Here is a 10,576-nt window from a genome sequence, read left to right as displayed (position 1 = left end):
GCAGGGTCATCCGAGAGTAAAGGAAACTTTGGGAAAGAAGCTATCGAGACACCTTGGAAAAGTTGAGAGTCCTGGGGACTGTATTCGTGTCTAATGACTTTGGAAAGTTTCTTTGAAATCCTTTCAGTTAAGACTGAATTGTATAGGAACATCTTATTAATTTATATTCAGGTGACCAGAAAAAGCAACCTTCAATACAAAGAATTTGAATTATCTGATACCCTTGTTCTAGCAGGAGAAGAGTAAAGCATTCATTCTGGATTTTTTTTTTTTTTTTTAAAGACTGATTATTTGCCTTTGCTCTCTTTCCCCAAGGAAATGCTTTTCTGTTTTCGCTCTCTCCTTCATAATGACACTTTGCATTTGCTTTAAAGACACTGGGCTTCTACTGGCAGTGCTCCCTTTAATAGCAGAGCCACCTCACTGAGCTTAGGGATCCAGTTTCACCACTGAGTTTCCTGTAGATTATATTTATTTTGACTTTTCCAGTACCAACATGGTGAGATTTGTGTTCTCCAGTTTCATTTTCTGATGCTCTTCATACACATAGGTAACTCCATTTTCAGTCCATCTCATTCTGTCCATGGTCTTGGTGTTTCTCCCTTATTCTTCTATCAAACCATTGCTATCTGGAATTTTACTATCTTTCCATGTGGTCAGCTATTGATTGCTGTGTAACAGATTGCCCTAGATTTGGCAGCTTAAAGCAACAAACATTTCTAGGGTCACAGTTTCTGTGGGTCAAGAATCCAGACACTGGTTCCTGATCTCTTGTGAGGTTGCAGTTAACTGGTCGGCCAGGGCTGCCAACATGCGAAGAGCCGGAGGGTCCATTTTCAAGATGTCTCATGGGGGTTGTTGGCAGCAGCTACAGCTCCTTGTCACGTGAACATTTTTGTAGGGCTTCCTCAACAGTACAGGATCTAGGACAAAGAAGGAGGCGGTGAGAGCACCCCAGATGGAAACTCCAGTCTTTCTATAACCTACTATTGGAAGAGACATCCTATCACTTCTGCTTTAATCTATTCAATAGATGTGATCCAGTAAGTCCATTCCATACTCAATCAGAGAGAAATTAAACTCAACCTCCATTACAGTCCTTAATATATTGAGAGAGTTGTTTTTGTGGGGGTGCAGTTGGGGTGGGGAGGGCTGCACCACCTTAGTTGCCCCATCAGGGATGGAACCCAGGCCCTGGCCCTGAAAGTGCCAAGTCCTAACCACTGGACAGCCAGGGAATTCCCAATCATGGTTGTTTTAAATTCCCATTTGATCATTTCAACATCTTTGCCATATCTAAGTTTGGTTCCGATGCTTGCTTTCTCTCTTCAAACTGTTTTTTTTTTTTTTTTGCATTTTATTATGTCTTGTGATTTTTTGTTCAAAGTGGGATGTGATGTATTGGTTAAAAGGAACTCCAGGAAATAGTCCTTCAGGGATGTGGTGGTAAGTTTTTTTTTGTGGGGGCAGAGGAAGTGTTCTACAGTCCTATGATTAAGTATCAGTCTCTTAGCGAGCCTGTGCCCCGGGACTGTGAACTTCACAAGTGTCCCCACCATCTTAGGAGGGACAGGATGGCTAGAGGGATTAGAGTTGGGCATTTCCCTTCTGCTGGGTTAAATAGGCTCTGATAAAACCCCAATAATTTAGGATCTGGTAAAATAATTTATCTTGAGGGCAAGCTCTGTTAGAACAGGATACTCTTGATTATTTCAAAATGGTTACTTTCCCCTTCCCCATGCAGGAAGCACCAGGGGATTTTTTTTTTTTTTTCATTTCTTCACTGTAAGAACCTGGAAGAGCTCCTGGAGGTAAAACTCATAGAATCCCCACCCCCCCCATTATTTCCCACCCCCGCATCCAATGATTGGGTCCACCTGGGATTTTCATCTCTCAGATTTATCCACCCTGCTGCTGCTACTGCTAAGTCACTTCAGTCGTGTCTGACTCTGTGCGACCCCATAGACGGCAGCCCATCAGGCTCCTCTGTCCCTGGGATTCTCCAGGCAAGAACACTGGAGTGGGTTGCCGTTTCCTTCTCCAATGTATGAAGGTGAAAAGTGAAAGTGAAGTCGCTCAGTCGTGCCTGACTCTTAGCGACCCCATGGACCGCAGCCTACCAGGCTCCTCTGTCTATGGGATTTTCCAGGCAAGAGTACTGGAGTGCAGTGCCATTGCCTTCTCCATATCCACCCTGAGCTTCCAGCAGTTTGTCAATTACAGTTCAGGTTTTCTTACCCCAGCAACTGTTTCTGTGGAGCTTTCTGCCTGTGGATTTCTGCTCTAATAAGTTGTAATTCTCAGTATCCCCCTGTCTCTCCAGTTTTAGGGGTGTTACCTTGTAACCTCAATTCTGCCAGATCTAAGTCGAACTGCTGATTTTTCAGTCTGTTCAGCTTTTTACTTGTTAGGATAGAGGGATGTCTTTTTTAAAAAAAAAATATTGAAGTATAATTGTTTACAGTGCTGTCGTAACTTCTGCTGTACAGCAGAGTGATTCAGTCATACACATATATATTATTTTTCACATAATTTCCAAACTCCCAATCCATCCTCCCCACTCCCTGCCTGCAACCACAGGCTGTTTGCTGTGTCTATCATATGGGATTTGTCTTTGTCTTTCTGACTTACTTCACTTAGTTTGACACTCTCTAGGTCCATCCATGTTGCTGCAAATGGTATTACTTCAAGAGAGAGGACTTTTAATCTCCATACATGTTAACTGCAAGCCAGGTTTTTTCTTTAAACATTTTTTTTTAATTTATTTTTTATTAGAGTATAATTGCTCCACGATGCTATGCCAGTCTCCACTGTATAACAATGTGAGTCAGCTATGAGTACACATATCCTGTGCCTCCTGAGCCTCCCCGGTAAGCCAGGGGTTTTGTAACATCATTATTGTGATTACCATGTGACTGTGTTTTCTGGCCCATTTTCTACTCAGTGTTACTGAGAAATTACTACATGCCAGGCACTGTTTCCAGTGCTCTACTTGTATAATCAGCAACTCCGTGTGAATAGTACTGAACTTAGTTTGGGCTCTATAAAAACAGAGTCTGCAAAAGTGATTTGTGTGCATGAGGTTTATTAAGAGAATGTTCTTAAGGAAAACTGGTAAGGGAGAGAGGGAAGCAGAGTAAGAAAAGAGAAGGTACTACACAAGGATGGGATTTCAGGTGAAGTATGGTCTCAGCGTGATGTCTGGGGGCTCTGGAGTGTAAATGGTACTTTGCCTCATTGCTAGGAATGGAGGAGGGCTTTTGTACCCTCACCTCAGCTAGTCATTAGTTAAAAGCCATGATGAGGGCCCCCCTACTCTTTCCACTTTACAGATGAGAAACTTTAGGCACAGAGAAGTTGAATAATTTACTCCAGTTCACATGGCCAAAAACTGGTGGGATTGTATTTGGACCCTAGGCATTCTGGCACTGTGGATATATTTTATACTGTGTTTAAAAAAATTATCTATTTTTAGAAGTCTCTGCCTCCGTTGGCCAGCAGGCTACTTGAGAGGGAGGAATCTGGAGGAGTGTCTGGCCCCTTGCCTGGCCCACCGTGCTTCATGGGCTTGGAAGTGATGGAGAACTCGCCTAGGTAGTGGCCAATCATCTCAGGCTTGATTTCCACCAGGTTGAAGCTGGTTTTAGAAAAGGCAGAGGAACCAGAGACCAAATTGCCAACATCCGCTGGATCATTGAAAAAGCAAGAGAGTTCCAGAAAAACATCTATTTCTGCTTTATTGACTATGCCAAAGCCTTTGACTGTGTGGATCACAATAAACTGTGGAAAATCCTGAAAGAGATGGGAATACCAGACCACCTGACCTGCCTCTTGAGAAATTTGTATGCAGGTCAGGAAGCAACAGTTAGAACTGGACATAGAACAACAGACTGGTTCCAAATAGGAAAAGGAGTTCGTCAAGGCTGTATATTGTCACCCTGCTTATTTAACTTATATGCAGAGTACATCATGAGAAACGCTGGGCTGGAAGAAGCACAAGCTGGAATCAAGATTGCCAGGAGAAATATCAATAACCTCAGATATGCAGATGACACCACCCTTACGGCAGAAAGTGAAGAGGAACTAAAAAGCCTCTTGATGAAAGTGAAAGAGGAGAGTGAAAAAGTTGGCTTAAAGCTCAACATTCAGAAAATGAAGATCATGGCATCTGGTCCCATCACTTCATGGGAAGTAGATGGGGAAACAGTGGAAACAGTGTCAGACTTTATTTTTTTGAGCTCCAAAATCACTGCAGATGGTGATTGCAGCCATGAAATTAAAAGATGCTTACTCCTTGGAAGAAAAGTTATGACCAACCTAGATAGCATATTTGGAGAAGGCAATGGCACCCCACTCCAGTACTCTTGCCTGGAAAATCCCATGGATGGAGGAGCCCCGTAGGCTGCAGTCCATGGGGTCACTAGGAGTTGGACACGACTGAGGGACTTCACTTTCACTTTTCACTTGCATGCATTGGAGAAGGAAATGGCAACCCACTCCAGTGTTCTTGCCTGGAGAATCCCAAGGATGGGGAGCCTGGTGGGCTGCTGTCTATGGGGTTGCACAGAGTCTGATACGACTGAAGCGACTTAGCAGCAGCAGATAGCATATTGAAAAGCAGAGACATTACTTTGCCAGCAAAGGTCTGTCTAGTCAAGGCTCTGGTTTTTCCAGTAGTCATATATGGATGTGAGAGTTGGACTGTGAAGAAAGCTGAGGGCCGAAGAATTGATGCTTTTGAACTGTGGTGTTGGAGAAGACTCTTGAGAGTCCCTTGGACTGCAAGGAGATCCAACCAGTCCATTCTGAAGGAGATCAGTCCTCGGTGTTCTTTGGAAGGAATGATGCTAAAGCTGAAACTCCAGTACTTTGGCCACCTCATGCGAAGAACTGACTCATTGGAAAAGACTCTGATGCTGGGAGGGATTGGGGGCCGGAGGAGAAGGGGACGACAGAGGATGAGATGGCTGGATGGCATCACTGACTCGATGGACTGAGTCTGAATGAACTCCGGGAGTTGGTGATGGACAGGGAGGTCTGGCGTGCTGCGATTCACGGGGTCGCAAAGAGTCGGACACGATTGAGCGACTGAAATGAACTGAACTGAACTGAACTGAAGGTCTTGCGGTTGTAGACGCTCATCATGCTGTCCAGCATCTGTGGCAGGAAGATCCGTTTGCGCAGGTGCGTCTTCACCACCTCGGGCTTCTCCGGGGGCAGCGCATCCTTCCTGGCCTTGCGCAGCCGCTTCAGCAACCAGTCTTGCTTCCGCCGGAGGCCGCGGTTCAGCAGCCACCGCCGCCGCTCGCCTTACGGCTGCTTGTACGTAGGACATGTCCAGGTCGTAGAACACGGTCGAGATCCACGCCACGGTAGGTGAACTTGCGGATGGTCTGCTTCTAATTCTGTTCCACTTCCGCCGTCTTGTCGGCTCCTTGGAAAGGATCTGTGCTGCATTTCAAAAAGGCATACTCATGCGCTTGTCTCATTTGACCTTCCAAAAGCTCTGTGAGGTAGTTGGGGCATCGATCATTATTATAAAATTTCAAATGAGAAAATTGAAAGTTAGAGCTAGGTTTTTAAAATACTCCAGGTCTTGGTCTTGTTCTGTCTCCGGGTAATGTCTTGCTCTCTTAAATCAACCCCCGTTTGTTGCACTGACTGTATGATTACAATGGTAATCACCTGATTTAGGAGCACATCGCTTAATGGATACAGAGTATCTATATTGTGTGCTGTTCGCTGTTCCTATTATTGAAATGGAAAACTTCATCTCTCCAATAGAGGAAGGGTCCTAGCTTCTACTTAGATGTTGTTTTAAATCACAGGCCGACTAGCTCTCAAATGAATGGATTTACTGCTTTGTAATTGCAAAGTAATAACAAGAACAACATCCCATTGCTGAATTCCTGATTGCAGAAGAGTTAAAAATTGTGTAAAAAGAACTTATTCATGGAAACAACTCAGGATGTTATTGGGGAGAATCATACAATTATTTATTATCTTCATTGAAGAAAAGAAATTATAAAGTAACAAAGAGGTAAATTTCAGCAGAAAATGAGGAAGGAGAAACTCGGGGAAAAGCTATTCCATTTAGGGAATAGTAACTTGAAATGGAGCTTCTAAAATCAGCGTTTAGGCATTAGCTTCCCCCCAATCAACATTCAGAAAACTAAGATCATGGCATCCGGTCCCATCACTTCATGGCAAATAGATGGGGAAACAGTGGAAACAGTGGCTGACTTTATTTTTCTGGGCTCCAAAATCACTGCATATGGTGATTGCAGCAATGAAATTAAAAGATGCTTACTCCTTGGAAGGAAAGTTATGACCAACCTAGACAGCATATTAAAAACCAGAGACATTACTTTGCCAACAAAGGTCCGTCTAGTCAAGGCTATGGTTTTTCCAGTAGTCATGTATGGATGTGAGGGTTGGACTAGAAAGAAAGCTGAAGAATTGATGCTTTTGAACTGTGGTGTTGGAGAAGACTCTTGAGAGTCCCTTGGACTGCAAGAAGATCCAACCAGTCCATCCTAAAGGAGATCAGTCCTGGGTATTCATTGGAGGGACTGCTGTTGAAGCTGAAACTCCAATACTTTGGCCACCTCATGCGAAGAGCTGACTCATTTGAAAAGATGCTGATGCTGGGAAAGATTGAGGGCAGGAGGAGAAGGGGACAACAGAGGATGAGATGGTTGGATGGCATCACTGACTCGATGGACATGGGTTTGGGTGGACTCTGGGAGTTGGTGATGGACAGGGAGGCCTGGCATGGTGTGGTTTATGGGGTCGCAAGAGTCTGAAATGACTGAGCAACTGAACTGAACTGAACTGAATCTCAGGAATATAAGAAGGCAAACAGGACCAAGTTTGCACTGAAATAGCACAAAGGACAAATGTGTGGTTTGCATTTGCTGCTTCTGTTTCTTATTCCTCAATTCCTTGTGAATCCTCCAAAGTCTGATTTCTACCTAGTTATTTGCAGTTGCTCCCAGATTCATTCTCTACTCTTTCCCTGTTGTTTGTATCAAGCCTACAAAGCCTTTCTGTCACACATGTATCTTGGTCTTTGTTTTGGCATGCTGGATTTTTAGTTATGGCATGCAAACTCTTTTTTTTTTTGATTAAAGAATAATTACTTTACAGAATTTTGTTGTTTTTCTGTCAAATATCAACATGAGTCAGCCATGGCCCATGAAAGGAGCAGGCAGGACACTAGGATGGTTTCTCAGGCAGCGCTTCAGTCTCTGTCATTTTCAGCTCAGTAGACAGCACCCTTTCTTCCCTGTAGCCCCAGCTCATGGTAGGCAGCCTCGGGTCCTGTCCTTTCCACCAAAAGTCCTGATTCTGGTTTCTGGCATCATTGTCTCCTTCTTTTGTTCTGTTAGGCCCAGGGGTGGCAAAAACTTCATGGTATTGCTAATCTCTGGATTGCCTCATTGTCCCTTTAGTGTCTCAGCTCTTCCATCACTTGGGTAACTAATTACTTTTATTGAGTTTCCTTTACTTGAATTGCCTCTCCTCAGTTTTTAATTATTTGTGCCACTTATAGCTCTGTTCTTGATCTCTACAGTTTTCTTTCCGCACTGCTTTGACTCAGTGAACTTACCATTACCTCTGCCACTGGTATTTGCCTCTAGTACCATTTTTCTACCTGCCTAGAGGATGTCCCCACCTGGCAATGCTGCAGAACGTTTGAGATCCAGATGCCCCCAAGTTATTTAGAAGACAGAGGTGATGGTGGGGGCGGGGAGCTCTTTGGCTCAGAGATATTTGGAGATTGAGCAATAGTGGTAGGGAATAGCAATAAGTATAAAGAATATTGTGGGTAAGTGACATGAAACTTAGATGATTTTTCTGCTTTCCACCTGCATGGCTCTAGTCCAGAACCTCAAGCTGCATTGCTTACAGGGTTCCAGGCAGGTAACATAATTGAGTGAAGTGGGCTGGATGAAAGAAAAATGGTCTCTTGATTTATATCCTTTTGACACAGAAACACTTTGTGTGCATATTATAACACTGTGGGAATGCTCTTCCCTTCCATAACGAAAATGTTCTCTTCCATTTTTCAGGAAAAATTCAGCCCTGTTTTGTTTTTCCACTTTGGTAGAGACTTACAGGTTTCTCCTGCTATTCAAAAGTAGAGCATTCCTAGGAAATCTTCTTTAAGCTGAAAGATATAAGGCAAAGAAGCAATTGCCTTAAGACACATCTTGCTAATGGAGGCACAAGATAAATAGAGAGAACACATAGATGCTCACAGAGACAGATCAATGTTACGGCGGCCTGATGCTGAGATGCTGTGTATCATTTCCGAGGAGGGAGCTTAGTGGGGCCACTCTGGCTTCTCAGGGTGCAAGCTAGATTCTCTTAAGTGTTTAAGGGCTCACTGCAAAACGAATGTGGAACACTATTTTTGATTTTCATCTTTCTTTGGTAAAAGCAAAAATCCTTCTCTGATTTCTTCTGGTTGGTGAAAACAGGTACTAATGTACCTCTTTTATAAAAGTAAAGTGATGAAAAGCGAACTTTTGAAAAGCAAGGGATACCTGTGGATCCAGAAAAGTACTTTTCTACTATAAGTAAACACCCCTGTTTACCTTGAACTTACACAGTGCTCTTTGTCAGTTATATCTCTTCTTAAGTTTTATTTTTTGTGTGTGTGTTATATGTCATAACATATATTTCACTAAAACTGGAAGAAAAAATATTGCAAATTTAAAAAGAAAGAAAGAGATTTCCCGCCAGCAGGCCCTGAGTGGTAGATCCTTGCCTCTAGTGGCTCGCTACGACCGAGTGGTTGAGCCTCAGCAACGGTGGCTATGTCGCGACAGAACACACTGCATAGCTTCTTCCCTAAGTTTCCAGGCGTGAATAATGCCAACAAAGCCCCTGTCAGGGCCTCAAGTGAAAGCAGAGCCACTGCCACTAGCACCGGGGCCTCCCTTCCCCCAGGCGGGGATGTGGCCTGGAGCGAGGCAGGGCCAGAGCCCCTAGCGGTTACCATGTCGGGGGCCGAGGCCAGGAACCTCAACGGAGGGCTGCGGAAGTCGGCATCCCCTGCGGTCCCCACTGGCAGTTCTTATGACTTCTCACCAGGTGATTTGGTTTGGACCAAGATGGAGGGTTACCCTTGGTGGCCTTGCCTGCTTTATAACCACTCTTTTGATGGAACATTCATTTGTGAGAAAGGAAAGTCTGCCTGAGTTCATGTACAGTTTTTTGATAATAGCCCAACAAGGGGCTGGGTTAGCAGAAGGCTGTTAAAGCCGTATACAGGTTCACATTCAAAGGAAGCCCAGAAAGGAGGTCATTTTTACAGTGCAAAGCCTGAAATACTCAGAGCAATGCAACATGCAAATTAAGCCTTGAATAAAGACAAGATTAAGAGGCTTGAGTTGGCAGTATGTGATGAGCCCTCAGAGCCAGAGGAGGAAGAAGAGACGGAGGCAGGTGCCACTTATACATCAGATAAGAGTGAAGAGGAAAATGAAATTGAGAGTGAAGAGGAAGTGAGGCCAAAGGTGCAAAGATCCAGGTGAAGTAGCTGCCAAATAAAAAAAACGAAGGGTCATATCAGACTCTGAGAATGACATTGGTGGCTCTGATGTGGAATTTAAGCCTCTCCATTGGCAGGTGGATTCTTATCCACTGTACCACGAAAGAAGTCCCATACACCTCTCCTTCATTATCCCTGTCCTGGGAAGCTAACCTGTGTGTGTGTCTTGCATCCATAGCCTTTCTACTTGGTTTCCTGCTGCTTTTGGCCAATAAGAGGCATGCGGGGAGAGAGGAGAAAGGGAGGGGATCAAGGTCTCAAAGTAGATTATATGCGTGGCTGGGCAGTGAAGGTCATCCCTCTTGAATTATGACTTTGGCTAAACTGAGGAAATTATGAGTTGAGTAATATTTCAACCTGCTACCCAAAAAAACTAGATCTGCACCTCAGTAGCTATGGTCCTTGACAAGTCTTAACAGAGTTGCAACTTCTGTCAGAGGTCTTTTTTAAAAATATTTATTTATTTTTATTTATTTATTTGGCTGTGCCAAGTCTTAGTTGTGGCATGTGTATCTCAATCTTTGTTTCGGCATGCTGGATTTTTAGTTATGGCATGCAAACTCTTTTTTTTTTAATTTATTTTTAAATTGAAGGATAATTGCTTTATAGGATTTTGTTGTTTTTTGCCAAACATCAACATAAATCAGCCATAGGTATACATATGTCCCCTCCCTCTTGAACCATTCTCCCATCTTCCTCCCCTTCCCTCCCCTCTAGGTTGATACAGAGCCCCTGTTTGAGTTCCCTGAGAGGTGCAGCAAATTTGATTGGCTATCTATTTTACATATGGTAATGTCATTTTCCATATTACTCTCTACATACATCTCATCCTCTCCTCCCTTCTCCCCATGTCTGTTCTCTGTGTCTATTTCTCCATTGCCGCCTTGCAAATAAATTCACCAGTATCATCTTTCTAGATTCCATATATATATGTTAGTATATGATATTTATCTTTCTCTTTCTGACTTACTTCAGTCTGTATAATAGGCTCTAGGTTCATCCACCTCATTAGAA

The 10,576-nt window shown here is 43.6% G+C and overlaps 1 pseudogene; it reads right to left on the bottom strand.

Moving 5' to 3' along the window:
- Positions 1 to 3,429: 3,429 nt before the first annotated feature.
- Positions 3,430 to 5,489, bottom strand: LOC782862 (small ribosomal subunit protein uS19-like; annotated as a pseudogene).
- Between the last annotated feature and the right edge of the window lie 5,087 nt (positions 5,490 to 10,576).

Source organism: Bos taurus, chromosome 10 (genome assembly GCF_002263795.3).
Source record: "Bos taurus isolate L1 Dominette 01449 registration number 42190680 breed Hereford chromosome 10, ARS-UCD2.0, whole genome shotgun sequence".
Taxonomy (NCBI): Eukaryota; Metazoa; Chordata; class Mammalia; order Artiodactyla; family Bovidae; genus Bos; species Bos taurus.
Note: the sequence above shows the minus strand (reverse complement) of the source record. Positions and strands in the feature narration are given on the sequence as shown.